Source organism: Nannobrachium achirus (assembly GCF_963921795.1).
Source record: "Nannobrachium achirus genome assembly, chromosome: 6".
NCBI classification, from domain to species: domain Eukaryota; kingdom Metazoa; phylum Chordata; class Actinopteri; order Myctophiformes; family Myctophidae; genus Nannobrachium; species Nannobrachium achirus.
Window position 1 is genome coordinate 30,590,284 of NC_137815.1, and position 10,093 is coordinate 30,600,376.

Here is a 10,093-nt window from a genome sequence, read left to right on the forward strand (position 1 = left end):
CATTAGATCAGTGGTTCTCAACCTGTGTGATTTTGGGGGGTCCCCTAAGAAAGAAAGAAATAAAGAAAGAAAGAGAAAGAAAGAAAGAAAGAAAGAAAGAAAGAAAGAAAGAAAGAAATGAATCGTGATAGCTATCACGATTCACAAATGATGAATGTTTAAAACATATGAACATGTAGCCCACAAATGTAGCCTACAGGTGCACTTAAAAAAAAATCTGTAGAATCAATTGCCAACCCTCCTCCTCCTCTCAAACTGTGCACTGTGCACTGAGAGAACGACTCATATGCCAGCTCTATCTGATCCTGGTACGCCCACGAACGCACGACCGCACATGCACAAATCCAAAAGACCTATTAGCAGTCAATTGATTCAGCTGGCAGCCTCTCTGACATAATTTGTACAATTTGTTGTTTGTGGATACAAGAAAGATATAAGGCAGGCACACACACTGCTGTCAAGTCTCTACACGCACGCACGCGCACGCACAGTCACGCGCACACACACACACACACACACACACACACACACACACACACACACACACACACACACACACACACACACACACACACACACACACATTTTAACCGTTTATTTATGTCCACATAAAGGAGAAACATGGGGCACAAATAATATAGATGCAGTCTTTACGTTCACAAAATCAATTAGATTTTCAAATTCAAAGGAGCTTTATTGGCATGAGAAAACTATAGGCCTACATAGGTTTCCTAGTCCCTCCCTATAACATTTTATTCAACGTTTCAAAAAATCATGGCACAAGCCTAGGTCTTCATCATACAATAGGTACAGTATGTCACTCATTCAGTATGGGTAACAGCATCTCCGCCATATACATGGTGGCTGTCGAGACAGCACAATACTTTGCCAGCCTTTTTGCTTCCTTTTTGGGCATCCCAAGTTGTTGAAACCCTCTAACAACCAGTCTGTGGGTATAATGTCCTAGGCTACCAAATATAATTGAATGGCCTATTTAATAATACTTTGGTAATAAAGGCTTTGGCTTCCTCTAAGCTAACGTCAAAGGTGCATGTCATCTCTAATACAGACACTTCCTTGGACTCTTCATCAACCACAATCTTATTAGCTGTCAAATATGTAAATATATCTGGGTTATCAAAGAGATGGAACATGGATGAAATGGCACAAGAATATTCTCACTGGGGAGGCATGATATTTTGATATGTCCTTCGCTATGAGTTCCACTAATCTATCGTGACGTGCTGATGTGTACATCCCTTTGTATGCACAGCAGACATTCAAGATGTGCAACAGTGTTTATCTCTCACGCAGGCATTTCTAAAAGGGCCTTTTGGTGAAAATATCGAAAATAGCAGACCTCCAAGTGAGCTTGGAGGTCGGCTATTTTCGGTGCTTGATACCACACTGAACTAAGAAAAGTCAAGTCAGTTTCTACACAGAGAGGGTAATTCTTTCAACATTAGATGCTGCATTAAAGTTCAGGAGTTTGGACAGGGCAATTCTCTTGAATGCTGCCTTGAGGTATGGCATGGAAAGAGGGCATTTGCATTTATTTCACCATAGTAAAAACTACATTCATGGTCTGGAGAGGGCACTTTTTACAGACCGGTAAAAGGGCATGGGCTCAAGCCCCCTTCGATGTCTATGTGTGCACGTGCGTGCTCTCACGCACGCACGCACGCACGCACACAAATGCGTCATCACCATCATATCTCTCCCTCTCTCCTTGGCCATAGTGTGAAGGTGTTTCAACTGAGCGTGCTTCATACCTGTTTCCATAGATAGTGCATTAGTTTGGACATACTGTCCTGTACTGCCTGTATCATCAGTACTGACCTTCTTAAGGAAACGTCCCAGACAAGTATCCAGGATGTAAGAGTCTTTAGTATCTATAGGACCATTCAGTTCATGTGCTGTGACATTCTGGATGGCTGGGATAATACGTGATTTTACTTCAGATAACTACAGATCTGGCTGCTCTTGTAGGTGGTACAGTACCCAGTATGTTTTCTCATATCAATAAAGCTCCATTGAATTGAATCGAGAGAGAGACGGTGTGAGTTTGTATTATTATTATTTCTACCTACCAGTAAGACTCCCTAATCGGGAGATAAGCGACCGTCAGGTCACATGTATACACAAAGACGGCTGTAACTGGCATTGGTTCCTAGTTGTGTGGACAATGTATAGTTTTGGTTGGCTCAGAGAATGTGGGGTGTACCGATTTTCGTGATTTTAGGGCAAAATTTGTAGGAGCAGTGTCCAAAAATGTGTTGAAAAAAGCGGCCTGATGGGGGGCGCTATATGAGACAGATCCATGTTGATGACATGAGTGTAGACATACTGTGTAGCGATTTGCGTGATTTTAGGGCCAAATGTGTAGGAGTAGTGTCCAGAAAAGTGTTATAAGAAATCGGCCTCAAGGTGGCGCTAAAGGGGACAGATCCATGTTGAAGAGATGAGTGTAGACAAACTGTGTACCGATTTGCGTGATTTTAGGGCAAACATTTTAGGAGCAGTGTCCAAAAATGTGTTTTGCAAGAATGGGCCTCATGGTGGCACTAGAAGAGGGGCATGTGAGAATTGATGGGAGTGTGTGTGCAAAATTTGGCATGGATCAGGACAACGGTTGCGGAGATATGAGCAGGGCAAAAGTGTGACGTGTGACGGACGGACTGACTGACTGACGGACGGACGGACGGACGGACGGACGGACGGACGGACGGACGGACGGACAGCCGGTGGAGGTTTTGGTAGTAAATGCGACTTGACGGTCGCAATGAGGGTGGATATTTCTGCCAATGCATTTCAATGGGAATGGTGTGTGTTTTGTTGTTGTTAATTGTTGTTGTTGTTGTTGTTGTTGTTTTGTGCAGAAATCCACAAATGGCAGCCAATCGCTCCATTCCCATTGAAATGCTTGGGCAGAATCCACCCTCATACAGTAGGTAGAACAAAAGTGTGGTGTGACTGTGCCCTGATAAGTAAAAGTCTGGTATTCAAAATGTACTTGAGTAAAAGTACAAAAGTATACTGGCGTCAAAATGTAGCCTACTTAAAGTACTCATTGTGCATAATGTCCCGTTTTCAAATTGTGAGCTATTGTCAAATGGACGAAATGTGGCTGAAGAGGTTAATGCATGTTTTGTAATAATCTTAATCTACCAAAGTAACTAGTAACTGAAGTTGTCGAATAATTGTAGAAAAAGAAAAAAAGAGAAAAGAGAAAGCTTTTCTTCAGACTAATGAAGTCTTACAAATCAATGTATTCTTGCCCTTTGATCTTATGGGTTCTGTTGTATTCAGCACCTCCCTCTAAAGCACTGGTTCCCAAACAATGGGACCATGTCTCCTTTTTCTGCTTCCTGAAAAAGCTGTTGTGAGCTTGTAGATTTGCTATTTTGCGGGCAAAAATCGGAATTTTCTTAGGGGTCTTGAGCTAAAAAGTTCCACTGCTCTATAAAGGGTGTGTGTGGATGTATCCTTTTATTGCGACTCTCAGATTCCCCATGGAAGAATATGACAGTGTCAACTGTAATATACTATAAACAATTGAGTTAAAAACACTCATACAGTATTTAGAACCACAATACCTCAAGTAAGCTGTTTTAATGTTTTATTATGGCGTTATCATTTTATGCTGTTTTTTTTTCTGCTTTGTAGCACTTTGAGATTCGCAAGAATGTAAAGCGCGTTATAAATAAAATGTATTTATTATTATTATCATCAGTGATTCAAGTGACTGCAGGGTTCATAGTCTAAACCTCAGCCACTGTGGATTCATAAAACTAATGTAATATTTAACATACTGACCTCATTTAACTGATAGTTAAATGAGGTCAGTATGTTAAATATTACATTAGTTTTATGAGTGTCATCGTTTCAGGAAATATGCCTATTTTCACCCATTCATTCATTTACAAATTACACAACCTCTCTCTATCGCTACTTCAATATGTGCCATTGGGGCGAGGATACAGAACCCTGGAGTGGCAAAATGTTCGTTTTAGCAGGAGTTTTGTCCCCTCTGCCATCGCTGCACTAAACAATCTGCCTCGCCACTGTCAATAGGATGGTTTTCTGTGTACAGTGGGGACCTCATGATAATTTTTTTGTGTTACATGGTGTTGTTGTTTTTTAACAGACTTGTGCAGACAAATATCCCTTCAGGGACAATAAAGATTATTATTATTTAACTCACGACCATGATCACATGGTATGGAGCACAGACAGTTTCTATAAATAGACAGCATACAATACAAAACAATATTCATACGAGCGTAGCAAAAACGCATGGCATGCATTATTTGAACAGGGGAAGAACGTTCTTCGGGTTGTACACACAGAACCGTGAGGTTGACGTCTTCAGACGGACCCCGATTAAAACAAAATTGCGTATTCGGGCACCCAAAACACCGGCTCTGTGTGGCCGAAAGGTCTAATTAGCGATTAAAAACTTTTGCGGATCGGATTCACCTAAAAACGTCTTCATGTGGAGTCTGTGGACGACCCCTCACTCAACCATCTAGGTCTTGCCCAGGGTGGGTGTACTGTGCGTAGGTTTGGCTCCAGTTAAACACTTAGCTCACCTGTTCCCTGTCTGCTCTATCATTCTGCCTGCCATCAGTTCAGTCTCCTAGTATTTAAATCCTGGCTCTTCACTCCACTCACTGTTTGTAGACACGTTTAACTAGTATATATGTTCTCTGTGAATTTCAATATTCCCTAGTGATCTTTTGGGGTTTATCTTTTGCCTGTAGCCTACTCAATGTACTCCTTCCTCTCTTGTGCCCCAGATTTCACTCACCTGCCTGCCTAGCACCTTGCCCTCAATGGATTTACAAATAATTTTGAAGGGGCATGGTGGCGCGGTCAGTAATACTGTCGCCTCACAGCTAGAAGGTCCTGGGTTCAATTCCTGCCCGGGACGCTGTGGGCGTTGGGGGCATGTTCTCTCCTCTGCATCGTCAGTGCCCACACCCTAGGTGGGTGCATCTCTCCACTCCGACATGTCTCCTTTCCGACATGTCTCCATTCCGACACTAACCCTATCTCTACCCCTACCCTAAACCTTAGGCCCATGGGGAGTGTCGCCACTCCGACAATAAGAAGTCCATTTCGGAGTGGCGACATGTCGGAATGGAGAGAGCCTCCCACCCTAGGTGGGGTTGGCAAAAGGGCCTTTCTGTGTGGAGTTTGCATGTTCTCCCCTTGTCCCCAAAGGTAGGTATACCCTCACAAAAAAAACATGCAGTAATCCTGGTCTCTATACTGCCTGGCCAGCTGTGGCGTCTGATGGAGGGGAAAGAAACTGGATGCGCTATGTGCAACCGGGGAAACTCTCCCTGTCAGGTGAAAAAAAGCAACTTGGACTCCTCGTGCATGGAAGGAAGCATAAGGTCAGTCCGTTGTCTCCACAGGTTGGCAGATGGAGTGTAGCGCACAGGATTTCATTAGATAATTGACACTGGGTGAAAATCGGGGAATAAAGATTTAGAGAAAATAATAATAATTTTGAGACAAATCTCTCCCTATCCACGGCTTTCCAACGCCCCATAGTGCATTGCGCAGATGTTGTACCGAGCTTCCGGCGCCGCAGCCGAGTGTGATTTACAAGCTCACAACGGGCTGCATCTGCGACGCGACGTGAGCTTGTATGTCTGCTGTTAAACCGGAAGTGTGGTCCAAAGAGGTGGATAGGGCCTTCCATATTGCCAGTTTGTTTTAATAAACACCCTTGAACTTTGAGTACTGTGTCTGTGTCTGCATCATAGGCCAGCTAATTCACCCTGTCTAGCAGCTGTTTAAAAGTCAGTTACCTTAACAGGAAATTAATATACTGTCACATTCACAGACTAGCGATTACACATCCTGGAGTCTCTCACAAATAGTTTCACAAAGCAACTTATCAACTTTCAATGACCTTTATCAAAAAGCTTCATTTTAGTGCAGCATTTACAGGCAGGTTGCCAACCTGGTTGTTTAGAGCAGTGGTTCTCAACTTTTTCAGGCCGCGACCCCCCAAATAATCATATTTGAACTGGAGACCCCCACACCCTGACGAGCACGAAGAGTTGAGGCATTACATTTTATATAACAGTTCTATTGTGAAAATAGACGATCTACTTGCATGTAGATCGGCTATTTTCACAATTTCTGCCTCTAATATTTGACAATTTGGCCAATGTTATAATTTTAGAGGTATTAAAAAGGTCCTTAAATTGTCACTTTAGAAATGTGCAGATACCCTCTATATCACTTAAACTTCATGTTAGTTTGTTTACTGTTCAGTGAGAAAACAATATTGCACATTAAGTTATTGATCTGGTGACCCCCCAAAATAATGTGGGGACCCCCCTGAGGGTCCCAACCCACAGGTTGAGAACCACTGGTTTAGAGGAAAGTAGTGTGTGTGAAAGAGTGTGTGGGGTCTAGAGAACAGAACATCAGAATTGTTTTATTTTATGTTTGCCAAGTCATCGTCTCCCACACACAGAATTACAAGGTCTAGTCCTCATCTCTGTGGACAGCCTGAGAACCGTCTTGCTCAACGTTTTGCAGTTACAAAAAAATAAAAAAATAAAAACATTCTGAAAACTACCATGAAGCAAGGAAGCACGGCAATAAACTCTCACTGGAGTCATACAAAACAAGTAATTTTCTTTTTAATTAGGTGTCACGTGGGGAAGAAAGAATTTTTTTCCCCATCCAAAATATTGAAAAGCTTGTGGCAGATTCATACCTCAGAGACCATCTACAACAATACTAGTAGATTGGAGCTATTCCATGAGGTGCTCAGACCAACGATATGGAATGCAAATGTCCACTTTCTTCCCCGGTGTAACAGGACTGAAAGTGAATTGATTTCCTGCATGCCAGACCTCGAAAGATAAACCTTATCTAATTGTTCACCGGCTGTTCACACTGCACAGCAGTGGTGTAAAGTATCTAAAGTACATTTATTCTAGTACTGCACTTTTGAGTTTTTTTTTTTTACTTTACTAGAGTATTTCCAATTTTCAGCTCTAATTCCACTACATCTCAGAGGCAATTTATATTTTTTACTCCACTACTATTATTTGAAAACTTCAGTTAATTGTTGGTTGTTACTTTGTAAAATTTGATTATTATTACAAAACATACATTAGCAACTTCAGCCCTCGGCTATATACATTTCAGCCATTTGAAAACAGCAGAGCTACAAAATGTGAGCTTGTAGATCTGCCATTTTCAAAGGATTTTTATGAATTTTATATATTTGAAAACTTGTGAAATTGGACATTCTGAATAGTGAGTACTTTCCATACTTTTGGTGCTTTAAGTAGGCTACATTCTGATGTCAATACTTTTGTACTTTTACTCAAGTATATACATTTTGAATTCCAGAATTAGGGTGCCCACACACCAAAATACCTAGAGTGGAATCCGCCAATGCATTTCAATGATAATGGAGCGTTTTTTGCAGAAATCCTCTACTGGCAAAAATGCTGCATTCTCATTGAAATGCATTGGCGGATTCCACTCTAGGTATTTTGGTGTGAGGGCACCCGATACTTCTACTTAAGTAAGAAATATAGTATACTTTTTCACCACTGCTGCACAGACTATCTTGCCTCTCTCAAAAAGATCCAATTTTGCCGTTGGCCACTCTCTCTGAACAGTGAACAACCTCCCCAGATCATTATCCTAACCACACCACAAACATCCCCATAAACTCAATGTCTAACCTGTTATCTAAACTGAACCAGCTGCTGCCAGATGTATGCAAGCGATTCCCAACCTTTGGGCCTGGGCCCACTGGCAGAGAATATTGCAAGTGGTCCCCCAAATAATGTCAAATGTCAAAACACTAAGATTTTAATGATTAGATCATATAGATATTCAGAGCAGAGAGGAAAGCACGCACATCTCCAAAGATTTACATGTGCCGAACAAAGGAATATATACACACCATGAAAGAAGCGGAGGTTCGCACACTGTTCCAGAGTTCCACTCAATAGTTTATTAGGATACAACGTTTCAACCCCTTTGGGTCTTCATCAGGTAATAATTATATAGATATTAACATAATGTTAAAGAAAGTTAAAAATCATACCCAGTGTGAAGTGAGCGGTGCCTTTATATACATGCTCGAAAGCTTGGCCAATGCTTTGTGGGACATACGGATATACGGACGGACTTACACAAAGCCAGATGTAGGAGGGGTTAGCACCTACTGTGAATGAAACAAGTGTTGTGATTGTTGATATCCGGGGGAAATGCATACAATATTTCGCCCCCATAGACACTCTCTGCTTTATTAGGTTGTGCAGGCTTTTCTCTTTGCAGACGAGTAAGGCTGGGAACAAGGCTGGGTCAGATGGGTTCAAATGGGTGCAGATAGGAACACATGGCTCTGGTCCAGAACATTTAACCCTAAACTGAACCAGCTGCAAGCTGTTACAGCTGCAAGCTGTAACGATGTCATTGCCCCTCCCTGACCAATGAAATGGCATCCATCACAGAGGGTCCGACAGCCGAATATCCACTACATAAAATCCAAATAAGAACTCCACTAAACAGATAAACTTTTATCTCAAAGTTACCACAAATGGCAGTCTGGTGGAGAACATGGCACAGCACACATAAATAAAGGTTTGAAAAGACATTTTTATCGTCGTAATAAAAACACTAGGCCACACTGAAAATAAACTAGTGGCCACATGCAATAAAATAAGAGTCATACTGGAGAGACTTAACAGCAGGATATAACAGCCAAAAAAGAACAAAAATAAATATTTAATTGTTTCCATAGAATTGCCACTCCACAATGTTAAAAAAGAACAGATTATAACCTGACAGACAGCTTTTTATTCAAACAAAGAGAATACATGGGACCACAATGGAAACTACTCCTTTCTTGTGTTATCCTTTTAGCCTTAAAGATGGGGTGCCATGATCAAGGGTACAAATACCCCCATTTGAGAAACACTGTATTAGAGTCCATAGACACACGTAAAATAGAAAAAAAGTACAAAACTATGGCACCACCTCTTTAAAAGGAGTAGTTTGCCACAAAATCACTTATTTTCAATCAATTACACACCCCATCAAAACAAGAATTGCTACTTTTTGAGCAGATAAACACCATCGTAATATTGGATTAAAGGAAATAAAAAATACATCTGTCATATCTCGTCATTGGGACAGAAGGCTTTTTAAATAGCTTGTCATAACACGTCATTGGTTGTGAGTGAGGCTTATAGGTGAATTCATACGGTGGACCAGTTCTCAGAGCTAAGCAGGACCACACAAAAGCATGTGTTGCAAAACAACGTTGAGCAATACAATTTATTCTCTCTCTCTCTCTCTCTTTCCAAGAAAGAATGAACCTCCACAGTCTTGGTCAACTCTTCCCATCATGCCCTGAGGTCGATCCATTGTGTATTAATCTGTGTGTGCTGTGGTCGTTGAGGCGTGCTGGTTCACGGCAGGGATAACGGGCATTCCCTCATCAACTCTGCAAGCTGTCCAGAACGTGCGTTCCCTCATCAACCCAGGCTCTCCAGCTCTGTGATAAATAATAGAGTGGTTTGTTCAGAACCATTACGCTACTGGGACCATGCGGGTGGGCTGAGTTGAACTGGTCAACAAGAAAATATTGTTGGCGCTTGTCAGGCAGAAACCTAGCTATGTCCGAAACGTTTAGTATCTTTTTAGGAAATGGGGAGGGGGGGAGAAAGGTCATTGTCTGACCCTCAGAAAGCAGATTTATTTGTCTGTTTTTGCTTGCCTTGTTGCAGTTAATGAAGAAATATAGTAGTAACAAAATTGGCCTTTTTGATATGCAAATCGGAATGTAAAAAACTATACATTTCGCTTGGAAACCATCTATTCTGGATTCAGTGCCCTTGAATGATGTTTAAGTAGTTCACCCCAAAAAATAAGTTAATAATTTGATGACCGGTGGAATCTCTGGCAGGAGACTCAAAGAGAGAGTCTCCAAATATGTTGACACAATTCATGCAAACGAATCATGTGTTCTTCTGAACAGTGAATATGAATGAATACAATGAAACTGGAGATATCCACAAGTTAAGGTTAGAATGAA